Raw genomic sequence first — 6,331 nt, forward strand, 5'->3', positions numbered from 1 at the left:
ACAGTTTCTGGCTTTACAAATAGTGAAACCTATTGCACTGAGTTTTTATTAACATTGAGTCAGTAAGAATAACTGAAATAACCCAGCGTTAAAGCCAAAGCAAGAGAATTCATGGCCATAGGACAAGTGTATAGCTTTCCTTCCTGCCATCCAGTTCAGTTCTTCCATACTCTCCAAATTAAAGACATTAATTTAAAGATCTTTTAAAAAGACTTTTGAAAGCTATTATTTATTTATTACAGAGCCAATCCTAATTTATTACAGAGCCAATATCTTACTAAACCTCTATTTTGGTATTATCATTGTAGAATCAAGTACCTAAACCTCATAGGTGCAAGAAAGATTGTGTACTATACCATAAAACTAAAGTATAAGGCCAAAAAAAAAAATCAATCAGATACAGTGGACAGTATGACTATAGCTAGTCCAAAGATTGCTGTTAACTCCTGCAAAAAGCTCTGAATTGCACAGATAACTATACACCTTACGCAGATTATGTTACATGAGCAGGCTCTCATTTCAGCATCTGTGCATCTCCTATGATGACATGGCAGGATTGGAACCAGTTAAATTAAATAATAATTCTGTTTGACCTTGCGATGTTTTAAAATGATACTTTGTGTTGCTTGCTCTTCAAATGCCCATACTGAGACCACATTTTTTCTGAGTCCTCTTGATGAAAGTTAGGTTTTCAGGATGTTTTTTCTGCACTGAGTAACTACAGCTGGTGGTCTAGAACACCAGTGTTTGCTTAGAAACCCTGTTCCTTGAAATAGACAGAAAGAGATTAAAAAATCAACAGACAGACAAATAAACAAACAAAAACCAAAACTGAATACTGAATTCAAAATCATGTATGGCCAGACGCAGGTGTTTGCAGGTATATGTAGTTCTTGTTTTTGTAGTAATATGTTGATTAGTGGACAAATAATTAATCTCATTTATGTGCATGCTGCCTTTTGTTTGTTGCTTGCTGAAGTCTTGTTGAGTGGGATGGACAACTAGCAGGGATTTTTACTGTCCATATCCAGATAAGTGAAGAAAAACAAGTTAGAAAATCAAGGAAGGGGTGGACTACTGTTATCATCTGGAAACATGATGGAAATCCTGTACTTGATTGCCTTCAAGCCTTGTGTAGTAAACATGTTATTAATATGTAATGTAGTAAACATGTAGTAAACATTGTTATTAATAACACTCTTTAGAAGAGTAAAAATAGATCCCAAGATGCCCTTTAACACTTTTCAGAATTTAATCACCATTCAGGATAATTTTCAATTTAAGTTTGCGAAACTGCAACCATTATGCTTGCTGCCCATTTCATATATGAATCATAAGGTGTAAGATCATAAACAGTTCTTATCTGTTGCAAAACCCTGTGCTTGCTTGTGCACATCTTCCAGTGCATAACAAAGTCTTAGACTTTGATACCATTCCCTTCTCTCACAGCACCACTCATCAACTCACATTACTCATATTAGTGAAAATGAATCAACAGAAGAAAAAAAAATTAAAAAACCAAAACCAAAACCAAAATGCAAAAACAAGAAAAACAAACCTAGAGTTGCAAAGTAGGTTATTAAAGATCATGCTACAACTCTCCTTTGTTAGTACTGGGGGCAGGTGTCCTGATTCGTAGCACAAGTAAAAGGCAGAGTTCTATAGTCTACAGACAGCTCTAGGAAGTTTGTATGCAAAGCTGGCTAAAGGGCTTGAGATAGTCCTTCCATTTAGGAAACTTCAGAGTTCCTTTGCTGATGTAAACTTTGTGTGCATTACATGCTGGAGAGCCATTTGCAGAGTAGGTGTTTTCTTAACAGAAGCAACAGACCTGACAGTGAGTTTATTACGTGCCATGAAAGGCACATGGTCTATGCAAGTGATGGACTTCAAGATGTCTGTTGGTATGGCATAAAGGTTACCTGAGTGGATACTACTGTGTGCAGGTTCTCACCAGTGCTGTTTATCTGTTAGAGAAAATTTTGGTACCGCACTGGTACTGCCACAATTAAATAAGGTCCTTTGCATTGTGGAGAAAATCTTATCTGGTTAAAAGAACAAACAGAAACAAGACTGACTTATTACAATTAGCTAGGAAATTTTGGAGAAGTTCTGTGTGCAGCTATGCACCTGGGAAGGTCTTAGCTGGATGAAAGAGATCTCAGAGATTTCAGTTGAAATGCTGTAGGCACATTTACTGTAGGCAATATGGAAGACACAATGTTTTTAGCTATGCTTTGTGTACTACAACAGAGTTTTTAATGAAAAAGGCAGTTCTTAGAATCATGTGACTAAGAAAATCCAGCCATTCACTTGAAAAATACATTTCTGCACAGATTGTAGACCAGAGTTTGAAGAGTGAACCTTAAGTGTTTTTTGACTTGGGTACCTGGCATTTGCAGACTTATGTTTCTGTCAATTTCAGTACACAGTAGACAGAGAAGAGTTATCAGAAACACTTTAGAAAGCAACTAACCCACAACTTTCAAGACAGGAGCATGAGAGAAGGGACTAGGAGAACATTTTCTTAACCCTTTTTATTAAGGTCCACTAACTAGTGCTTCTGTGTTAGATTTCATAAGCAGCCTTTTCCATTGCATACTGCATACGAGTCTGGCTGACTCTTGAATTCCAACAGATTAGATTCAGCTGAACAAGAACCCAGCAGAATTAGCTGCCGTGTGTGAACTATGCCAACAAATCAGACATCAGCTTCACAAATGCCAGTCTGATAACTGTTATGGAAAGCCAGAAGCTGAAAAGGAATAAGGTTAAAAATTTTTAGGCCTGCGTATCAGGACTTTGATTATAGTGCCATTGTCAGTGAAACTGCTGTGGATGTAGCCAAGAGCAAATTTATGAAAACATTGCAAAAGTATGAATGACATAGTCTGCTTTGTGCCAGTTCTGAGTGAATATTATTCGCCTTATCGTCAGCCATGCCATAGCCTTGCAAACCATTGTACCATTAGTGTAGAAAATACGAGAATTTTATTTTCTTGGATGATAATGTCAAAAACTTAGATGAGAGAAAGTAGTCTTTTGGCACTCATGATCCCTCTTGTTTCATTAGGATTTTTCTTTTAACATGTTCCATCTCAGCTTAGCTTCTGTAGAGACTGCACTGCTTAATGAAAATTGTTCATTAAAATATTACTTTTAGAAATTGAAGTTACAGAAGACCTGTACAGTTAAGAAATTAATTTCATATCTTTTTGGCAATCATTTGCTTTTTACTTTCTTCATTTTGGGCCTTTGCCATATGCACTCCAAAGACATGCATCTTGTATTTGATATTGGAAAGGTGTTCTCAGAACTGATTGTATCAAACTTACATTTCAAAGTGAAGAAAGTAGAGGATATAGTGGAATCCAGCTACCAGATGACTGAAGAACAGTTCTGAAATTTAAGACTGTCTTACAGTTGAGGAAGGGAAATGCCAAAATCGAGAATCAAGCAATTACTGATATATCATAAAGTTGTTAAAATATGATAATGAAAAGAATTCATAAACAGATCTTTCTTTAAAAGAGATGATTAATATCTAGTAAAATCCACTGTATGTTCTTTGCATTAGAGCATTTAGCATTTCTGCATAAACAAAAGAAAAACTCTAACTGTGCTGTACTTCTGAAATCCTTTGACAACAGTCATATGGTAGAAACAGAGTGGAAAATCATGTTACTTTAAAGGCTGATGTTGAAATCAACAGGTTTGCTATCACGACAGTAAAAAGATTTTCATTTTGAGTGAAAATTGATATTTTCTGCTTTGCAAATGTTGCTGTATCTTCTCTGAAGAAGAGGGTGGAGAGGAAAAGGGAAAAAGAAAAAAGACCCCAGACAGATTGAAAGAGAACGTGACACTCAACTTAAGAGGTCATCACATTGGCTTTTTTTATTACCAAGTGACCTAGGATTTGACCAGTTTCACATTCGTTTAGCATTTGTTTAACATGTATTAGAGTATCAGAACTTTATCAAGTTTATTGCCCCATCTTCCCATTTAACAGATCCCTGAGGTTAAATTCCTTGTTTGTCTACATGATTTGAGTTACTGGCTGTGCTTAAGCCACGACACCTAGCAAGCAGCAGAATGGATGTTCTTTATTCACATTACCTGGCTAACATTGCAACTGCTGTATAGCAGTACTCAGTTAAACTTCCTGCTCCTGGAAGACACCAAGTGAGACTGTCACACACAGAACATATTCATTTTTCACTATCTTTGGTGCACTAAAAGATGCCTAGAGTTCTATGGGACTAAACTCAAAAAGATTAGGCCTACAGTGCCTAAATCTTTCACAAGTTACAGTAAAAGAAAATTAGTCTTTTGCTATAAAACATAACTGACTGTGCCCAGAATCTATGCAAATTGTCAGAAAGAGTCACTTAGGAGAAAAGCTATAGCAACACACATCACACGGTCCTGCCAGTGTCATGCAGACCTGCCACAAAAAAACTTCTCTTGCATGACTTGTACCTGTAAGTCCATGCTCCACTGCATAGTCTTTAGGACTTGTGCAGAAGTCCTAAAGTGATTCTTGTATCTGTAGTGTAAATTTAAAAATGTGATGCATGAGCAATCAAGATGAATAAAATGTTTGTTAAATTTTCATTAATAATTTAAAAGCTTATGTAAAAAATCGAAGAATATTCAACTGAGTTGAAGTTTTACCTGCAATCTTCTGGTTGCCAACAAAAATACTGTGCATTGGAGATCAAGAAAATGTAGTACATGGTATTTAGTGTAGCTGGCAAAACAGCAAAGGATATCACTATAGATTGATAAATAACCCTACAATATAAAGCCTGATATGACTGGTATATATTGATAGGCTAAATAAGGAACTCCAAAGCTTTTTTTGCAACAAAATCCCCTTTTATGCATATATATCTGGAAGAAAGCATAGTTTCTTTCTGAAAAATCTTGAAAAGTTATAGTCAGGGTTTAAAATAAGTAACTCTCATTTTTTCCTTCGTGGTCATCAATTCCACTTCTCCAAAGAACCTCATAAACACAATGGGCCCAATGCCAAAACAAAAATTAAATGCTTGTGTGTTCCCCAAGGGAAGACATACTTTAACTATGAAGTATTCTCACAAGAAACCTTGTAAACCTTACATGAAAGTGAGTGATCTAGAGTTTGTGGCATTCACGTTTGTTGCTTTGACAGCACTGTTTATCAAAATAACTACAATTTTCAAAGAAAGACTACTTAATTTTGACTATATTGCTTTTCTGTTGGAAAGGATCTATAAATAATAAGTTCACTAAGTTTTGTGGTTATTTTGCAGTTGATCTAGTTTCTTCTGCAGCAGACAGTTAATCCCTTCAAAGTATCATCTATTCGTCAGCTCATTATTTTCTCTAAGCATAGATGGAATATATTAAAGCTATTTGGAAGCATTTAAAAAGAAAAAAGGTTGGAAAAGAACTGTGCTCTGCATGTCAGCCATTTAGAGAACTGAAAAAAACAGATGCTTTGTTGTATTGTTTTCCCAAGATACTTCTATTGTCCTTTGCCCTTTTCCTCATCTACTGTTATTTATCTGTTTTTCTTATACTCATTTAAGCAACAGCACTTAAAAAGCAAGTCAGGTTACATTTGACAGTTGTAGTTGCACTTGTATTACCTTGATATTCTCTAGCTTCTCTTTGCTTTTGTTACTGATTTATAAGAACAGTCTGTAATTTGGTAGCATACATTTTAAAAGAAGTGGCAGTTTAACATCAAAAGACACAGAAGCAGTAAAGGGCTCAGACTTGCACAAAGTTTCCACATACACAATATACTATTGTTTGTACTGCATATGCATAACAATTGTTTGAAAGTATTCAGCCTGGGTTGCCAATAACTTCTCAGTCATGTGTATGGGCCTAGACCTTTTGCAGTTGGAGTTTTTCATTTGGTCTGCTTAGAAAGATAGAGGCAAAATTCCGCCTGGACTTCAGTGAGATCTGGATTTCACTCAAAGTAAGTAATCTAACAGCATCAAACAGACTCTCTGAAGTATGCAATTCAGTGGTGTTAAATCTCAGAATACTGTGCCAGATCTCCTAACATAGTTGTGTTTTATTTGCAGCTAACAGAAAAAAGGGTATATATTTTCATGGATCTCAGAAGCTTGCAAATTTCACTCCAAAGTATGAATGAAAATTCTTTGATTTGTTGCATTCTGCAGGAATGAAGGTAGGTCTTGCTTAATCAAGGAGTATGCAGGAGAATATATAGAAAATATAGTTGGTTGTAAACAAAGGAAAATATATGAGGCTGAATGGGAGTTAGAGTGAAATAATGCATTACATTCAGTCCTGTATTAGCTTTTTT

The sequence above is a fragment of the Strigops habroptila genome, chromosome Z (assembly GCF_004027225.2).
Source record: "Strigops habroptila isolate Jane chromosome Z, bStrHab1.2.pri, whole genome shotgun sequence".
Taxonomy (NCBI): Eukaryota; Metazoa; Chordata; class Aves; order Psittaciformes; family Psittacidae; genus Strigops; species Strigops habroptila.